Source organism: Protopterus annectens, chromosome 7.part0, assembly GCF_019279795.1.
Source record: "Protopterus annectens isolate FY-2018-M chromosome 7.part0, PAN1.0, whole genome shotgun sequence".
In the NCBI taxonomy this organism is placed as follows: domain Eukaryota; kingdom Metazoa; phylum Chordata; order Ceratodontiformes; family Protopteridae; genus Protopterus; species Protopterus annectens.
Genome location: NC_056739.1, coordinates 1409158213 through 1409178110, shown reverse-complemented (window position 1 = coordinate 1409178110; position 19898 = coordinate 1409158213).

Sequence of the window (19898 nt, the reverse complement as noted above, 5' to 3'; positions counted from 1 at the left end):
GTTTAATTTAATTTCTATATTTCCTTATATGAATATATTTGGATTTATAGTGTATAATCAAACCAAATATTTAATGTGAATATTAGGAAGGGGGCATCAATAATCTATTACATTTTGTGATTTATTAAAATGAAACATGTTATTACAGACATACATTATTTCATGGTTGTTTATTTTGTTTTTCAGTGCACTGAAAAAATGTTATTGTTGAAACTTGGCTTACTGCTGTTGTTAGTGCAGGTCATGAAAATAAAACACATTGTTGAGATTTTTCTCCCTGGTGCTGGTTTTCCATTTGCATGTTTGTATATTTAGTCACATGCTCAAGTCAGCTACCCTATAGACTTGTCTTATTTCTTTATGTAATGTGTGTGTGTGTGTGTGTGTGTGTGTGTGTGTGTGTGTGTGTGTGTGTGTGTGTGTGTGTGTGTGTGTGTGTGAGAGAGAGTGACTTTTGACCTAACATAAACTGATTGATGTAGCTGGCACTTTGTACACATATATTTTATAAACACTCTTGGTAAGTTTAACAAGATGCTTGGTAATTTAGCAACAGTTTATCTACATCCTTTGTGCATCATAAAAACTATTAACCCCCCCCCCCAATATTTATGCTGCTCACTAAAAATTAAAGTAAAACTATGAAAACTGCACACACAAAACATGGGTGTATTCACTTTTGCAAGGTACCTTAACCCACATAAAAACCCTACAGACCTAAAGTCTACACTTATATTTAAGGAAAGAAAGAAAGAAAGAAAGAAAGAAAGAAAGAAAGAAAGAAAGAAAGAAAGAAAGAAAGAAAGAAAAAATTGTAAAAAGCATGTGATAATCACTTTAATATAAAAACACAACATCGTGAACTCTACAAATGAAACAGAAATGCACAGTTCCTCACTTTCCACATACATCAGTCCTATAGACATGATATTTATTCACATTTGAATGAAAAATTATAACAAAAAACACATGGAAGCCAAGAAATTCACACTGAGAGTGAAGTTTGAGAGGCGAATTTTGGCATCCATGTTGAAAAGACATGACAAAAGATTATGATCATTGACACAGTCATATTTCTTTTTAGGACAAAGAGCTTTATTTGCTCCATGTGCTACCAGTTACAGAAAAAGTAAAAAGAAAGAAAGAGAAAATATTGATGTGCAATGTGTTTTACAGGGAGGGTGGCCTAATGGTTAAGGTGTTTGCCTTACAAACACAAGGTGCAGGGTTTGAGTCTCACAAGGGATAATTGGCTAAGCTTAAAATGGCTCGCAAGGGCTGTTAGCTTAGTACTAACCTATGAACCAGCTTTAAAAGATGATAAAGCACTTAGCCCTGTTAAACAGACAGTGATATACCTCACAAATTCTTTCTTAAAAATACTTGACAAATCCAAAAATATTGGGGAAGATGATAAAAATCACTGAGATTTTTTTTAGATATTGCTATAAATCAATTTAATTTAATAGAACTACTATTTTTGCATCAATGTACATTTTAGGAATTACAAGAAGTATGAAATTCTAATGCTTGATATTATTGATGACTGACTATAATCATCAGTGGCTTACCAGATGGATGGGAAAATACGAGGGAAAACATAGACACCAGGATTCAGGAATGGCCTTTTTCCATGCAGGAACAGTGTAGGAGCTCCTGCATGGAAAAATGGTCACTGAGCAATCCAGGAAAGTGCTGTTTTCATGTGCACGAGCGGCCATACACTGTTCCTGCATGGAAATCCATGTGGGATGCAAATCACCTCATTTGCTGGTAAAAAACATACAAATGAGGTGATTTTGCGCTCTACAAAGCTGGCCAGACTCCATACAGGAACAGTGTCAGAGCAGAAATGTATTCATTTGGTAACTGAATACATTTCTTCATCTGAGGAAATGGAGGCAGGATAGCTTGTGGAAAGTATGTATTACAGTTGAACCCACATGCCAGTGGTCAAATATAAGGCCAATAGCATTAATAAAGGTTTATTTTTTTTTTAAATTAAACTTTTTTTTTCTGGCCGATCATGGACGTTTAAGCTTAGGGCAGCGGCGTGCAAATGGGATTGTGCTGAAAATAAAAAAAAAAATGAGAAAAGTCAATTTTAAGATAATTCTGCATTTTGCCATTATAGTCAATGGCATGCAGAATGTAAACAATACCAGGGAGCACTGGTCGTCAAGGGGAAGGTGTCTGTCTAAGTGCAGTAACTAAGGACGTACACTCTGGGGAATGCAAATGAGGGGAGTTATGCTGAATCACAGATTTCCTCAAAGTGTCAGCTTGTACCTAACCATGTAGGTGCAGCAATACAACAGTGCAAGTTTAAGAGCTGAATGAATCCATAAGGGGGTGTGTCATGCTTGCTGTAAGCTCACTGGAGCTCTGTGGCCCGTGTTTGCCCTCAGCTAAGCACAGCTAAGGAAGGGGGTGTGTCTGAGGCTGTATTGTCTTATTCCATGAAATACAGAGCAAGTTCGCATCCAGGGGTGGGCCCTTTCTGCTTAAAAGTGCTTAAATTAGCTAAACAGGTGTGCGCAGCGGGCATAAAAAATAAACAAATAATTACAGAACTGTTTACATTTGAGCACCAGGTATGCTCAGCATGCCTCGGGGCTTAAATAGGGAGGAAGTGGGAAGGGGAAACAGCAGTAGGAAGGCAATCAAGGAGAACTAGCATAGCTGGCAGGTGGAATGTATCAGAATCAGCCATTTACACATGCTGCAACCCAGCACACTAATAAAAAGTATGCAGACACCCTACAGTCTGTTTTTTTTCACACAAACTCTACACCACCGGTGTACATAGACGGGGGATTTTTTAACTGGCAAAAATAACTTAATATGTTAGAAGGTGCTGCTGCATTACTCCATCAATATGTGCTAGAGACTGAGGGTGGTGAGGAGAAGAATGCTGACAACCGACCCACAGTGAGGAGGAGGAGAAGAGTGTACAGACCCAGGGTAACCTACCAGGGCCTACATGAGCTGGAGATAGAGTGCTATAGGGTGGACAGGGACATTCTACATCAAATCGTTGAACTGTGCCGGCCACTCCTCACACACAGAACTAATAGAGGGGAATCCATCCCAGTGGATACCAAGGTATGTCTAGGCTTAAGAATACTAGCCATAGGTATCTTCAAAAGACCAACTGGTATATCATGGAGGTCTCACAGGCATCAGCATTTGGGGTACTCCACCAGTTCCCGGATGCCATGACACAACATGCCAATGAGCACATATATTTCCCCACTGCCTGTGAGGTGCTGACCACATGTATGCGTCTCTTCCACTGTATAGCAGAATACCCTGAAGTAGTCAGTGCTATAGACTGCACACACATTCACATCAAAGCATCACTGGGTGAGCGAGGCAGGGTCTACATAAACCGCAAGGACTTGCCTTCCATCAACTGCCAGATCATGTGCGATGCCCAGGGCATTATCATGAATGTGTGTGCTGGCAGCCCTGGAAGCTATCACAACTCCCACATCTGGTATTGCTCACAGCTGTATCAGGCATTTGCCAGGGGGTGACATCCCATATGGCCATCTAGTGGTGGATGCTGGCTATGCACTGGAGCCATGGCTGATGACACTCACCAGAAATGCACACACACCCAAACAAGAACATCTTAATGAGGCACATGCACAAACCAGGATCATTGTAGAGCATGTGTTTGAGATGCTCAAGTCACAGTTTATCTGCCTTGACATATCCAGTGGAGCCTTGCATTACTCTCCAGCTACATGTATACAAATGTTCATAGTATGTGCCATGTTACACAATATGATCCTGTGGAAACAGCTGCAGCAGGAACAGCAAAGGGCAGTGCCACACAGCCCCCCACTATTGCCAAGGCCAGCACAGGTACAGAGGGACTCAGAGGAGGAACATCCTAAGCCTCCCCCTGTAGGCAGAAGGAGGCGTGCACAGTATGCCCAGGCCTTGGCAAAGAGGCAATGCATAGTGCACACATTGACACTGTAGGGACCCAGGGACTGATACCTCTGTCTGACTCACACAGACAGTAAAAGGGATGCCAAACATGACACTACCAGAGCTTTACCATGTACAGAGAGTGTACTATGTGCATTCAACATAGTCAGCCCTCCAGCACTGTCCTCAATACTGGCCTAGCAACAAGGTAAGTCACTCTTCCTATCAATTACTGAATGGAGTTGTATGTTCTCATACTTGTATGTATGATATGGATACAAGCATGCAAGGGAATTGGGTGGCTGAATGGGATAGCAGCAGACAGCTATATGGACAGCAGGTAATTCATAAGAAATACTAGTGTCAACATACTACGCAGCACTACACAAGGTGACATCCCCCACTGCAGTACATGTGATGGCCCAAAGAACTGTAGGTGTCAATAGGTCACACACATGGATGTCAATGAGGGTCACATATCCACCACCAGCCTCACCCAGCAGGACAGGTGTAGATGACCATGAAGAAAGGCTGGGCTAAGGCCCCCAAATGATGGCAATGGTGAACACCCCCCCTCCAGACCTACACAGACATACTATAACAGGTCTGGCAGTTGCATTCCAGTTCTGAAGGATAAGAGGTCTGAAGTTGAAATACATGCTATTAAGATCTAACATGTGTACCCTACTGGTATGCCTCCTGTCTGCATGATAAGTCACAATAGAATATGAAATGGAAGCCAACAGAGTAACCAAAATACTAGTACAGTCATTTCAAATGTTAAAGTCTACAGGTGTGCACCCTGTCACCCACAATCCCATGTAGAAATGCAGTAACAGGTGGCCTGCAGCACTCTCAAATGGCCTACAGTCCTCTGGCAAAGGCCCATGCCTCACCCATAGTGCCAATGTATAGAATGTCAGGGGGTGCCAACTAACAACCTAACAGTAAACAGAAAACAAATGCAAGTTCATGTTGACAAATGCCAGTAGCATGCCTCCCATGTCCTACTGCAATGACTGTGTGTCAAAGGAAAAAACTTCAAAGACCAATTCACGTTAGGTTCAACCAAGGCACCCTTTATTACTTGCAGCAAGGAGACAAAGCATGTAGGCACAGGATTTGTCTGAATCTTTAATGATTAGTATGTTATACCTATACAGTTCTCTTCCTGTCACACAGAAAATGTTACCATTCTATTGCTGACGTAGTTAGACACAGCTTTCTGTATGTTCTACAGAAAATGTTGCTAGACTTATTGCTGACCAAGTTAAATTATCTGCTGTTCTGCAAAACATTTTGAGAAAAACAACCTGGCCTTGGGTTTATGTCAGTCCATTTCAACTTTTCAATTTTTCTATTGTACTGTTCTAATACATGTGTTACATTTTACCTAGATTCGAGGTACATTTCTAGCTTTAGTACAAGTAATGCTGACTACGGTTTAAACTTTCAAGCATCTATTGTTTTCTCTATCAATAGCTTCTAGCAGCTGCATGTTTTCTCATGACATAAGCAGAAATGAATATCCCTTTGTTAAGTTTCATGACATTAGCAGAAATGAATTACTTCTTGTTATTTTCATGACATTAGCAGAAATAGAATGCTTCTTGTTAAGTTTCTAATAGCTGTGCAGATTCATGCAGTGTGAACAGAATAAATGTATTAACCCTTTTAAATCTCGAATGCACTAAGCATGCATATTACTATTGCATATTTTTCTAACATTTCCCCCCTTTTAATACTTTTATTCTACTTTCAAGATAAGCATAAAAAGTTTTTTCTTCCCCTAAACTCTTCCTACTCAGGATTTGCAATTAAGAGAGTCATTCAGTTTAAACTTATGAAAGCATTTTCAGTTTTTCAGCAATTCTTCAAGTTCAGCACCTTGGTATAAGGTTTCTGAAACTGACATGTCTATAAAGTCTTTAATCAGTCTTTTCATGCAGGGGATGCAGCAGCACACACATACCACCAGTAGGATCATTCCTACACAGATGGCAATCAGGATGTTCATCAGGATACTGCCCCACCCCCCAAACAATCTCTGGAAAAAGTCCGTCAATGGATTTGGTCCTGGTTTGGTCATGGCTGACACCTGCTGAATTACCTCTAGATGATTGTCCCTCTCGTGTTTGTGGTCAGGAATATATGAACAGCACTCCTCCTGGATTAAAGTGCACATACCTCCTCTCACCGCTAGGGTGAAGTCGAGAGCCATGAGGTTTTGAAGAACTACAGTTCTCATGGCAGTTATTTCATCAGTCACCAATTCTAGGGCAGAAAAGGTTGCATTGCGCATTATTTCAAGAAGTTTAAACAATTTTCTCAGTTCCCAGATTGATGTCGTTCCTCCATATGCTGGTAGTACACCTGCCCACGAGATGATGGTATCACCCAAGTCCATATGTGACAGTCCATTTTTCCCTAAGCCCATAGCATGATGGTTTTTCCAGCCCACATTGATTTGCCCCACTGGATTGACAGGCTTCTTGATTTCTTGTCGAACATTCCGAATTTTCCCTTGAGGTAAAACTGCTGTGTGTCGTATGGCCAGAACCAGGTACCCCAAATAACAACTGCTGGACCAATTCTCAGGTAACCACTTATATCCTTTCCTACCACATACAAAGTAACAGTCTTCAACTTTGGTAGTAACCTTACTATGTCCTGGCTCTGGATGAAACATCTTTTTGTCTATCATAGACAGTTGTCTATAAAGGTCAGCATTATGTTTTACTTCATCAGTTGTCCTATGCATCAGTTCAACAAATGAATCATAGCTTGTGTTGCAATAGGATCCTGTGTTATCATTTTTATTGTAGCATCTATAGGGAACAGTCACATTGCAGTTGCTCTAACCCACCTGAACTGTATCATTTTTGTAAAAACACACAGTCCCCTTCTGTCTAACAGACAAGTGCAATGCTACTTTATCTTGTGATGTGACATCTGATGTATCATAGACTAAGTTTTCCCAGGTCTTGTTGGCTCCTAGGGGGACTGAAGTTAACAATAACCCACCATATGCTGTTGGCAAAGCTGTGCAAATCCAGCAATTCGAAACATTGAAGGTCTCAGCATACACATATTTGATTGCCTGGTAAGTGTTGAAGTTTGGGTGCCACTCTGCATAAACTCTGCACGCTTGTTCAGTCCAGTTTGTGTAGCTGAGAAAAGGAATGGCCACAACAAAAAGATTATTGTCACTAGTACAGTCAACAGGATGGTTATGCAATACTTCTGAGGAAACGGTTGTTCTGCATTCCTGTTTTCTCCGACTCTTCCGAATAGGTGCATTTGGATCTTACTGGATTCTGTCATCTTTATTTCAGACACGTGTACTTACTCTCTGCCCTAATAGGACCTTCAGCAAAGATGGTTTCTTCGCTGGGGTTGAGACGGATCAGTCCTATTGATCTGACTCCCCCCCCCCCCTTTGTAGCCAGACTTTGTGCTGAGGGCCCCGATGGAGAGGTAAGATTTTTGTCCAGTTCAAAGTTCTTAACAAGTTTGCAGTGCATCAGGTGGATCCATGAAGCTCGCTCTGCTATCTTGACTGCAGTGGGTGTCGAAAGAAGCACCTGGTAGGGACCTTCCCACCTCAGTGGCGACCAATTCTTCTTGATAACTTTTATCCACACCCAGTCTCCGGGTGTCACTGCCACTTCTGATGTCTCAGTTTGTTTTCTATCTGAAACAGAATTTGACTGCAACAGATGTTTATAATTCATTAATTTCCTCATATATTCAGCTAGTGTAAAATCAGCTTCCTGGTCTGATGACATGAGAAGTTCCCACTGGGGTGTATAGTAAGCCCTTCCAAATAACTTTTCAAAAGGAGTCAATCCTTTTGCTGTAGGGACAGTTCTCATGCTCAGCAGTGCCAGGGGTAAACAGTATAACCAGTTTTTCCTGTCTCAGATATCAATTTTCTCAATTTGTTTTTTAATATACCATTATGCCTTTCAACTAGCCCTGCAGATTGTGGATGGTATGCACAATGATTTTTTAAAGAAATACCAAAATGCTTACTTAACTGCTATATGGTTTTATTTACAAAGTGTGTACCATTGTCACTGTAGATCCTTTCCGGAATGCCAAATCTAGGAATGATTTCTTTGACAAGTACTTTTGCCACCGTAGCTGCATCTGGATTTTTGGTTGGAAAGACTTCCACCCACCTGGAAAACATATCTACAATGACAAGACAATACTTCTTATTTTCACATTTGTTCAATTCTATGAAATCCATACAGATAGTGTGAAATGGATATGGTGGTGTAGGGAAACTCCCTTGCTTGGGCTTTATCACCCCCTGTGCATGATGTTTGTTACAAATCTGACACGTCAAACAAATTTTTTTAGAGTAGTTTGTAAATCCGTACGTTGTGAACACCTGGTTCACCAGCTGTACCATCCCCCCTGTTGAGACATGGCACTGCCCATGGCTCAACAAAGCTGCATATCTAAACAAATTAGATGGTAGTATCGGTTTCCCTTCTCTAGAGATGTACAGCCCCTTTTCGAGAATTGCTCCTCGTTTTATATATCGTTGTTGTTCAGCTTGCGTAGTGAGTGTCTGCATTGTTTTTAACATTTCTAAGTCTAAAATCTCAGAGGGTTGTAGTTCCTCATTTAAAATAAATAATTATGTGGCTGCTTGTTTTGCAGCTGTATCAGCTCTCGCATTACCTTTTGAAATCCTATCTTGTTGCTTGGTGTGAGCTGTGCATTTACAAATGGTTACATTCTGAGGTAACTGAATAGATTCTAAAATATCTAAAATAAACTGTGCATGATTGATAGGTTTGCCAGTAGATATTATCATTCCCCGGTTTTTCCACTGTTGCTCAAAAACATGTACAGTAGAAAAAGCATACTGGCTGTCAGTAAAAATGTTCACACATTTACCCTTTGCTAAGGTACATGCCCGTGTCAGGGCGATCAATTCTGCTGCCTGTGCAGATAAGTTGTGTGGTAAAGGTTTTGCTTCTATAATCTCAGTATCAGAAACTACTGCATATCCTACTAGGTTCTGTCCTGCAAGACCCCTTTTGCACGAGCCATCCACGTAGTATGTCACCTTGGCATCATCCAAGGGGACATCCATGAGATCTTTTCTAGGTTGTGTCTTTTGTTCAATTACCTGCAAGCAGCAGTGTGGTGTGCCGTCTGCAGGGGTCAGGAGCAGAGTAGAAGGGTTTAAAGTCATGCATCACTCAATTGTCATGTGAGGTTGGCTCAACAATATAGTCATACAGGAAAGATGCATAGCAGGGGAAAGATATGCCACCTTTTCTTGTAGTAAAATAATCTTGACTGCATGAGGTACTCTCAAAGTGAGAGGGTGGAATAAGACTACTGAGGCCGAAGCCTGTACTGCCATTGCAGCTGCAACTACTGCTTGTACACAGTGGAGTAAGGATCGTGGCACTGGGTCTAGTTGTGATGAATAGTAAGCAATGGGGCATTGCTTATCCCCATGCTGCTGTGTTAATACTGATGTCATGTAACCCTGCTTACAATCTACAGTTTGGAAAAAACGTTTATGATAGTTTGGCAATCCCAGAACTAATGAGGACGCTATTAACTGCTTCAGTTTACAGAAAGCAGATTCTGCCTCTGGTGTCCATTGTAACAAATCCTGCACTGCCATAGGCTTCTTATATATAAGGTCAGTCAGAGGTGCAGATTCCAAAGCATAGTTTGGAATCCAGCTCCGGCAAAAATTAGTTGTACCCAGGAAGGACATCATTTCCTTCTTGGTAGTGGGTTTTGGTGCTTGAAAAATTTCTGTCCTCATCCAATGTTCTACCTTCCTTGGATATTACATATCCCAGGTATTTAACTTGTTTTTTTCCAAAGTTGCAGTTTACTTTTATTTACCTTATGTCCTTCAGCGGCCAAAAATCGTAGAAGTGCTATGGTATCTTCTCTACAATCCTGCTGGGTGGGGGCTGCCAGCAAGATGTCATCAACATAAAGTAAAATCTGACTGCCTCTTGGTGGGGTGAATCCCGTCAAGTTGCTTGCCATTTCTTGTGAGAATATCATTGGACTTTCACAATACCCCTGTGGTAGTCATGTATATGTATACCTTTTCCCCTGAAATGTGAATGCAAACCAATACTGGCTATCAGGGTGTATTGGTATCGAAAAGAATGCATTGCTGATGTCTACCACAGAAAAATACTTCTGTTGAGGTTTTAAATCATTCAACAGGGTGTGTGGGTCTGGCACCGTAGGTGCCCTTGGTATTACTGCATCATTTACAGCTTGTAAATCTTGGACCATACGCCATTCTCCATTTGCCTTTTTGACTGGAAATAAGGGTGTGTTGCATGGTGAATTGGGAGATTCTACTAGTATCCCTCCTTTAAGTAAGGCTGCTATAATAGGCTTTATCCCTGCCTCTGCATCTTTTCTTAAGGGATACTGTCTTTTTTGTGGTCTGATTGCTGATTTTGGCGTGATAGTAACTGGTCCTGCTGTATGAATAAGTCCTACATCTGATTTCCCTGTTGACCAGAGGGTCTCTGGTATATTTCGATAAGGCAGTTTCTTCCTCCTTTAACAGGAGTGTCAATCATCTGTCCTCGCCAGACTGCAAGTGCACAGCTGGGTTGGTCTGAGTTATCCAATTTAACTTCTGTATTTGTATTCCCTGTTCTGACAGTTCTAGTTCTGTCTGTTTCTCCCATCTTGTGACTTTTTCTCCTAGGTCTGCCCATTCTATATTTTTGTTTTTGGTTAAGCTAACATGTGGTAATCGATTGGATTTATAAAGTGCAAAGAACTCCTGGGGCAATGAACAGCTGGCTACACTGTTCCCTTCTGTGTCCCAGTACAGGTTACACAATATCAATCTGTCTGCATGATTCTTAAACAATTCTTGCCCATATTCCTTATCAGGTCCTGGTGTATTACAATAATATAGGGTACAGTGCAACAGTTGTTGCTTGTCAGTGTCAAGGGAGGGGAACTTACTGGTGGCTACATTCATTAACTCTTCGGTTACAGTCCCTGGACCAGTCGTAACCAAGTCCTGGCTGTACCAATAAAACATTTCACCCTCCAATTGCACTGCAAAGGTATCAATTTGTCCTGTGCTTCCATACCCTGCATGGTTGGGACTACTGCTATACCAAATAACTGCATGAGTTCTCTGCCCAAGAGGTTTACTGAGCATTTTGCAGAAACAACAATTTTGCTTTTTTGTGTCAATCCTGAAACTGGATCAGTTATTGCAATGTCACGGGAGAGAGGCTCCCGATACAGCTGTCCATTAGCTACTTTGACCAGTATGTAATCAGGTGTCTCTGTGTTTTCTGGCAGTTTGGAGGGATGTATCAGGGTTCATAATGCCCCTGAGTCACACAAGAATTTGACTTCTCTCCCTTCTACCAAGAGTGTAACTTCTGGTTTTGTGTCTGCTAAATATAGCTCCAAGCTCAATAAAGCTAGGTCTAATATTTCATCTTCTTCATTGACACTAACTTCCAGCACTTCCTCTACTCCCTCTATCACATTCTTATTTGTCCCTTCTTCGCTAGCCCCTTCTAGTGATTCCTGACTACCATATAGTCAGTCTTCACCCTCCTTGTCTTCCATTGTTTCCTGCTTGTTTTTCTTGCAATCCTTTGCCAAATGTCCCTTTTTACCGCATTTAAAACATTCTCCCCTTTTCTTTCGCCCTTTAAAGTCCTCTGATCATTGATCAGATTGTTTGTTTCCCTGTGCATTTTTCTTGCCCTTTTCCCCGGACTGTACTACATAAACTTCTGCTCCATCTTCTACAGAAAATACTTGAGCTTTCTTTTTCTTTTTGCTATTAAAATGCCTTTTGCATGCCTAGCATATTCAAGTAATGACTGTAACCTGCTTGTACGATGATCTACCATGTGTTTTGTAATAAAACTGCTTATAGGTGCAATACTGCCCTTTAAAAATGCATTCTTTAACTGCTGTTCATATGGGGAATCTTGTGTTTGATCTACAGGAACCTGCATTTCACAGTGGTTATTAAAACACTCTAATAGTCTGGCATAATACCGGTCAATAGTTTCACCTTCTTGTTGGATGCATTGATTAATGCAAGTCCAGTCTGCCCTAGGTTTCCATTTTTTAGCGATGCGGTCTGTAAGACCTTTTACTCTGGTGTCTAATTCTGCACTGCTATGTGGGAGGGGTCTTTGTGCAGTGTCACGGAGATTCCAGTTCTCACTAATCTTATACCAATCCGGCCCTACAATTTGTCTAACTACCTTTTCTACCTCTTCTCAATTTAAATTATAACTCAGCCTCATTCCTTGTAAATCTTTAGAGAATTTTCTAAAATTAACCTTTGAATGGGGGATTCCCTCAGTGGCTTTCCGGATGTCTTCCAGAGTCCAAGGTCTATACACTAAAATAGTTGGTCCTGATTGTCTTGACCTGCCTGTGGGTTGGGTACTTCTATAAGTGGACATATTTCTTCTTCTTCACTTATAGATCGTGAATTCTTAACCATTTGCCATAACTCGATGCCTTCATCTGAGTTACCTGCCTTTGTTCGGGACCTGGTCTCGATGGGATCTCTAATTTTAAACGGTTTTATTTTCATAATGTCTCTGTTTTCAGTGACTACAGGATATCGTGGGGGTGAACTAACCTGTTCACTTGCTTCATATTCCGGTAAGGGAGGCGGAGGTGCTGATGCTATTACTAAATTATTATCCTCCTTATCTAAAAACATTGCTTTTGAATTTTTGTTCTTTTGTTCCCTACGGTTCACTTCCTGAGTCCACCTGTGTGCCTGAGGAATTCCTAATTTACGTTGCTTTTTTACCCGACTTTTGGAATCTGTTTTGAGCTGTTTGACAAGTTTGATAAGCAAGGACTTTTCTAATTTTCCGTCGAATTCGTACTTATTAACCCATTTTGAATAATATTTAATATTGTCGGCGTGCTGCAACTGCATGTATTTCATACCCTTAGAAAACAGGGAAAAATATTTACCTCGTATTGATGGGGTGACTAGATTTATAAATAGTTTGAATAAGTACAGCCAATTGGACAAAGAACAGGTGGAACCTCTACTGAATTTATCAATATTGTTTTAGATAACAACTATATCTTCTTCAAAGGAGAGTATTATAAACAGATTTCTGGTGTGGCTATGGGGGCGGCATGTTCCCCCATATATGCCAATCTGGTATTGTTGGACTGGGAGGAACAATACATACTACACTCTTCTTGGATGGAGTATATAGGTTGTTATGTGAGATTTTTGGATGATCTGTTTGTGTTATGGGAGGGAGATGAAGTAGCCCTGGATAGATTTATACAATATATCAATGGAAGTACACCATATTTGGAGTTCACGTACAACAGCAGTAGGACAGGAATTAATTACCTTGACACCTTCATTTTTAGTGATGGAAGTACTTTTCAATCAAAAATATATAGGAAAGAAACTTTTTGCAATGCCTATTTGGAATTTTCTAGTAATCATCCCTATGCACAGAAAAGAAGTATCTTAAAAGGTCAGTGTATAAGGGCAGCTAGGATGACATCTAGAAGGGACGACATGGTGGAGGAAATCAAATTTATAGGGAATTTGTTTAGTCAGAGGGGATACCCGGAATATTTAGTCAGAGATGTCACTGAGTACGTAATAAAGGAATGGGGGAATAAATACCCACCTTTACTTGGGAATGAATACACTTCACGTTGTGATAGAGACTTAACATCTGCGAATAAGAAGTATCAAAAGGCATACATACTTGAGTATGGACAACATGTTGGGGAGGTTAGAAACATTATGGACACTAATTGGAACATTCTCACGAGCGATGAGGGGATATGTGAAAAGATAGGGGATAGACCAACTTTTGTTTACAAAACAGGGAAGAATCTCAAAAGAATGATAGAAATAAGAACTAACAACTGTAATAATTATGGGAAGAAGAGGCAAATAGGGACCAGACAATGTGGACATTGTAACCAATGTTCGAATATTTTGTTAGAAGAAAAGATCATTCTGGACAATAGCCTAAAAAGTACCATAATTTTTAGAAGAGGAAATTGTCAATCGCAGCATGTGGTATACCTGGGGAAGTGCACCTCTTGTCCCAGTTTTTACGTAGGAAAAATGGACAGAAGGCTCCGAAATAGGATTTATGACCACCTATATTGTATCAAGAAAAAAGATAAGAATAATGCATTGTCAAGGCATATAGAAGACAGCCAAGGCTGTGAAACATTCAAATTTGCCATATTGGAAGTGGTCAAAAGTAATCCTAGGGGAGGTAACATAAAAGCTATACTTGGGGAAAGAGAGATTAAGTGGCAGATTAGACTCAATGCTGCCAGCTACCCGGGTATTAATGAACACATCCCCACTAAACCCCTCATAATGGTTTAACATAGTTGCCATATGAAAGTTTTTTTGAACATTATTGTAATTTATGTATGTATTTATTGCATATATTAAATTTACATTCATAAAGACATTAGGTATTATAACATGCATTACTAGGTATATCAAGTTAATTTTCATGTGCAGGTACAATGTTAAAAGGATAACAGGTTATTATATCAATATAAAATAAGGCATGTAAATGTATATATTTATAAGTCAAACAAGTTATATGGTGCATTTTAATATTATAAATACCATTACAACAGAGTGTTTTTTACTATTCATATTTTATCTAGGAATACGATGTTGTAAAAGTACATATATTTTTAAATTTTAATTGAACATTAATTGATCAGGTGGTATTTTTGAGCGGTTTTTTAACTATTTAAAGTTTGGTTATTGAGCTGTTAATTGTTCTGATGAAATCTATGTTTGTTAGATGAAAGTGCTCAACAGTATTTGTATCCTACTACAATAAATCAGTGTTTTTTATATCGTGGATCGTGGCTTTTGTTCTGGAGAATACATTCTGGTTCGTGTGATTTTCTTGAGTTGGTTTTCCCTGGAAGCGTTTTGTTGGTGTTGGTACCACAGATTTTGTTATAGTCTCTTCAGAATGACTGCCTACCTATTCTGTTTCTCCTGATCTATGACAAGACAGTATTTTTTTTTGTCCCTGACTTGTAAGAAAAATACAGTCTAACAAAAACAATACATATCTAGTCCCTTATCTAAAACAGAAAACAGAAAAAAGTAGATTCACCTTACCTGAGCCCACGTGATTGATCACCAATTCGCGGAGACCCGTCCTTCCGTCGCAGATCAGAAAGTGGCTGGCCACTTTTGAACGACAATTCAGTCAGAGGGCTTTTCAGATAAGAAGAACCGATTTGGTTTCTTCCCGGTACGGTTTCAACCACCTGGCCTGTCTGATCCGAGGTGAAGAGAGGGTTCCAGTCCGAAGGACCAATCTGTCAAAGGAAAAAACTTCACAGACCAATTCACGTTAGGTTCAAGCAAGGCACCCTTTATTACTTGCAGCAAGGAGACAAAGCATGTAGGCACAGGATTTGTCTGAATCATTAATGATTAGTATGTTATACTTATACAGTTCTCTTCCTGTCACACAGAAAATGTTACCATTCTATTGCTGACGTAGTTAGACACAGCTTTCTGTATGTTCTACAGAAAATGCTGCTAGACTTAATGCTGACCAAGTTAAATTATCTGCTGTTCTGCAAAACATTTTGAGAAAAACAACCTGGCCTTGGGTTTATGTTAGTCCATTTCAACTTTTCACTTCTTCTATTGTACTGTTCTAATACATGTGTTACATTTTACCTAGATTCAAGGTACATTTCTAGCTTTAGTACAAGTAATGCTAACTACGGTTTAAACTTTCAAGCATCTATTGTTTTCTCTATCAATAGTTTCTAGCAGCTGCATGTTTTCTCATGGCATAAGCAGAAATGAATATCCCTTTGTTAAGTTTCATGACATTAGCAGAAATGAATTACTTCTTGCTATTTTCATGACATTAGCAGAAATAGAATGCTTCTTGTTAAGTTTCTAATAGCTGTGCAGATTCATGCAGTGTGAACAGAATAAATGTATTAACCCTTTTAAATCTCGAATGCACTAAGCATGCATATTACTATTACATATTTTCCTAACACTGTGGATCAGGCCACACATACTACTGGGATAAAGGCCCAACTATAGGGATACCTCTGAGATATTGCTTACATAATGTTAGGTGGAGGAGAGAATAACGGGGGGGTAGAAGCATGGATGTCATGGACTGTGTGAAGTCTGAAACTCTAATGTCTGCCCATACTACTCCTGACTGCAAACCCATGAAAGGATAGCTACAAAACCGCTTGTAAACCACAATGTGAAGGTAAACTGACCAGATATACGAGTCCTACCTCTGGATAACCTGGGTGTATCTGTACAGCTGAGAGGTATGGCCCCAGCAGGACATGGACATTTTTTGAGGTTGAGAAAAGCACAAGGAGAGGAATCCCAGCCAGCATACTAACAAGGTGCTGCACCATTTACACAGAACCAGCAGTCTATTGTCTGTAGCTACCCCTCCCCAATGGCAGGTGTGTGTCAGAATGTGTAGTCTATGTGCCTCAGAATAGGGGGGGAGCCCAAATGGCTAACCAGTAGCAGCATTTTTTTAGAGCTCCACAAAACTAGTTCAAATAACAGGGAAATAATTAATTTCATCGAACAAAAATATCCAACTATTATTGATAAACTTCTGAACTAATAGTGTACTAACTTTGAAAGTTTTTTGTCAATATTTTCCTGTCAAATTAATCTGGAGACTACTATAGCCACTTGGAAATGAGTAACTCAAAGAACTCACACTCTGAAACAGCCTGGAAGAAGGAAATCCAATTGATGTCCTTTGTACTGCAGGAGCTGTCATTGAAAATGGATAATTTTAAGGAAAACCTTGAAAATCTAAAAGAGAACTGCCAAAAACAAACAGATGTCTTTAAAGAATTATTACAGCAGCAACAAACAAAAATAATGGACATTGAAACATCTCTCTCTGATACAGATGGAAGGTTGAAGGAAGAAGAGAACCAAAGTGAATTTCTCTTACAACAAAATAACTGGTTAGTCAACAAGATAGATGATTTAGAAAACAGAGAAAGGCACACAAATATTAGAATATTTGGTCTTCCGGAGAAAGCTGAGGGTGAGGACATTATTTTATTTTTAAATTCCTGGTTGCTGGAATTCTTAGACCTAAAAGAAGGACTGTCAAATGGCATAGAAAGGGCTCATCGAGCCATAGGAAAACCTGTATCATCATCCCCTAATACTCCTCCTAGAGCCATTGTAATAAAGTTTTTATCATACCTTGATAAATAACTTATACTAAGTCAGCATGGAGGAAAAGTCCTTTAAAGTATAAACAACACCAAATAAGATTTGATAATGACTATTCAACTAGAGTTCTAGGTTTAAGGAAGAAAGCATGGCCATTTGCAAAATTCCTGAAACAAAACAAAATTAAAGCTCAACTTGCATACCCTGAAAAATCAAGATTCTTCACTCAAATGAAATGAGAACCTTCGACAACATAGATGAGGCAGCTTCTTTTATCAAGAACAATAATGTAATTACAATTCCAGAAGAAATGGACTGGTCAACATCTAACTCACTGAAAAGATCCCAAGAAAAAAATTCCTGGACTGATGTAAAGAAGAAAAAACAAAGAACTGAAATAAAAAATGTAACAAGTTTAAATACTCTCAAAGATTCTACTAAAAAGTGAAATATATACTAAAGGAAACTGAAACCAAAATGTATGTACGTTTACTTTTTTTAGTTGTCTCAATATGCATAATATTGTTTATAATCCTTCTGTTTTTCTTTTTTAATACAGTGATGCTTCAACTCTACTTACTACAGGACGAGGCTGCTTGTGTCAAGTGGTTAGCACAATGACACTCATATCAAATTTAAATGTGTAGTATTGTAGGGATTGTTTCTTTCAAAAAGCTCATTTAATAATTACTTAATAGATTGTCTTGATGGGATAGAATTGAGAACGGGAGGTGGGGAGAGGAAGGAGAAGAGCAGTGAATGATCTGGGTGTTTCTGTTAAGAAATACTGACATGCAGCTCATATAGATGGCTTGTAACCATCGGGTTTCATGTGGCTACAAGATATCAAGCAATAAGCAGTAGATATCGGTAAAAGAATATAAACATAGTAGATATATAACTGATCGTGTTGAACACTTCATTGTTACAGTTTAAAAGCATCATCTCTCTTTTTTTTTTCTTCACACAAACTGTCTGACGAGGATAAGAATAAATAACGGCTGTTTACAAGAAGCTGCAAGCTCATTTCACAGACAAACACACTTGCGAACACATGAATAGCGTCCTTGTAATCATTCAACACCACAGTAACACTAATAGCTTGCACTCACGCTCTACAAGGATACGATGATATAAAATAGAGAGAAAGAGGATAGAATACAGTATAGTCTTACTAGGGAGAGAGTAAGAAAAAGGAAAAAAAATAGTATGAACACATTCAGCTTTATCGGACTACAACAATTATAAAATTCAATGTGAAAAAAGACCACTATACTAGTACACGAACTAAATCACTAAAATAGAAATATAAATAAGAACAGTTACTTTTACAGAGTGGTGAGTGGCAGGGATTCAATGTATAAACTGTTAGTCAAGATACCAAGAGTTTTCACGTCAGTACAGCTGTACACTTCCTGTTAGTCTTAAAGTGACAAGCACCCTCTAATATAGTCCTGATAACACGTTGATTATTAATGTTCAAAACATTCAGGAAATGGTCAGGAAAATGTTTCGAATTTTATGCACAGAATTTATTTTATCTTCCAAAAGCTTCTGATTTCAAAGCTATATTTGCACTTTCTTGGCTGCAGCTGTTGTACTGCTTATAAAAAACCCTGTGACAGATTTTAACATTGTTTTAATTAAAATTATTTACATGCCTGTGTGTGTGTGTGTGTGTGTGTGTGTGTGTGTGTGTGTGTGTGTGTGTGTGTGTGTGTGTGTGTGTGTGTGTGCATGTGTGTGTGTGTGTGTGTGTGTGCATGTGTGTGTGTGTGTGTGTGTGTGTGTGTGTGTGTGTGTGTGTGTGTGTGTGTGTGTGTGTGGGTTTGGGGGTACATGTGTGTCTTTGTTAAAAAAATAGTGCAGGACAGATGACTGACCATTAACAGATTTTTTTTTTAGTGTATGAGGTATTTGCTAATTCCAAAATAAATGATAATTCTGTAAGATGTCACCCTTCTAGCATGTGCTTACATGAATAGTTGGTTGACTAGCACAATGTATAATTAGATGTTAAAGTCAAACGCAATCCAGTTCTAACTGTTGTTTACTGGACAGGGATATCCTGTAATGTAATAGGCAGCAGTGTGTCATACATACCAGTTAATGCCTGCTAGCCAATTTGTTCATGTAATGCATATTCATTTTTTGGCACAAGTATTTAAAATATATACATCAAAGTTCTATAGTGTGTATTGGGCTGTTATACCACTTTATTGTCTCATTATGACTTTCAGTACACCTAGCATAGCATGTTCAAAGGATATATGGTTAATCAGTTGAGTGGATTTAAACATCAAATTCCAGCAATTTTAAAATACTGATGGACAGTTAATCTGTAAAATGCATGATATTTTACAACTGACAACAGATACAATTGTAATTGTCCACAGCACTGACATAGAAAAGTAGGCTACATTATGTACAGTTAGTGACAGGTATAACAGCAGTCTGCTGCCAATCATAAACATGCTGAAAATCTCTCTTAGGTTGATGTTTAACTCTTTAATATATTGTATTTCAAAAGGAGAACTGACTTGTGTATTGTAAAGCTCTTGGATAGACTCAAAATATTTAGTTGGAATAAAAATGAAGTACTTTATAATAAAAGTAATGATAAGACAAGGCTAAACAATAGGAAGAAATAAGTCTGCACAGTTCAGGAAAACACTGTATAATAACTCTGTAAGAATTAGAG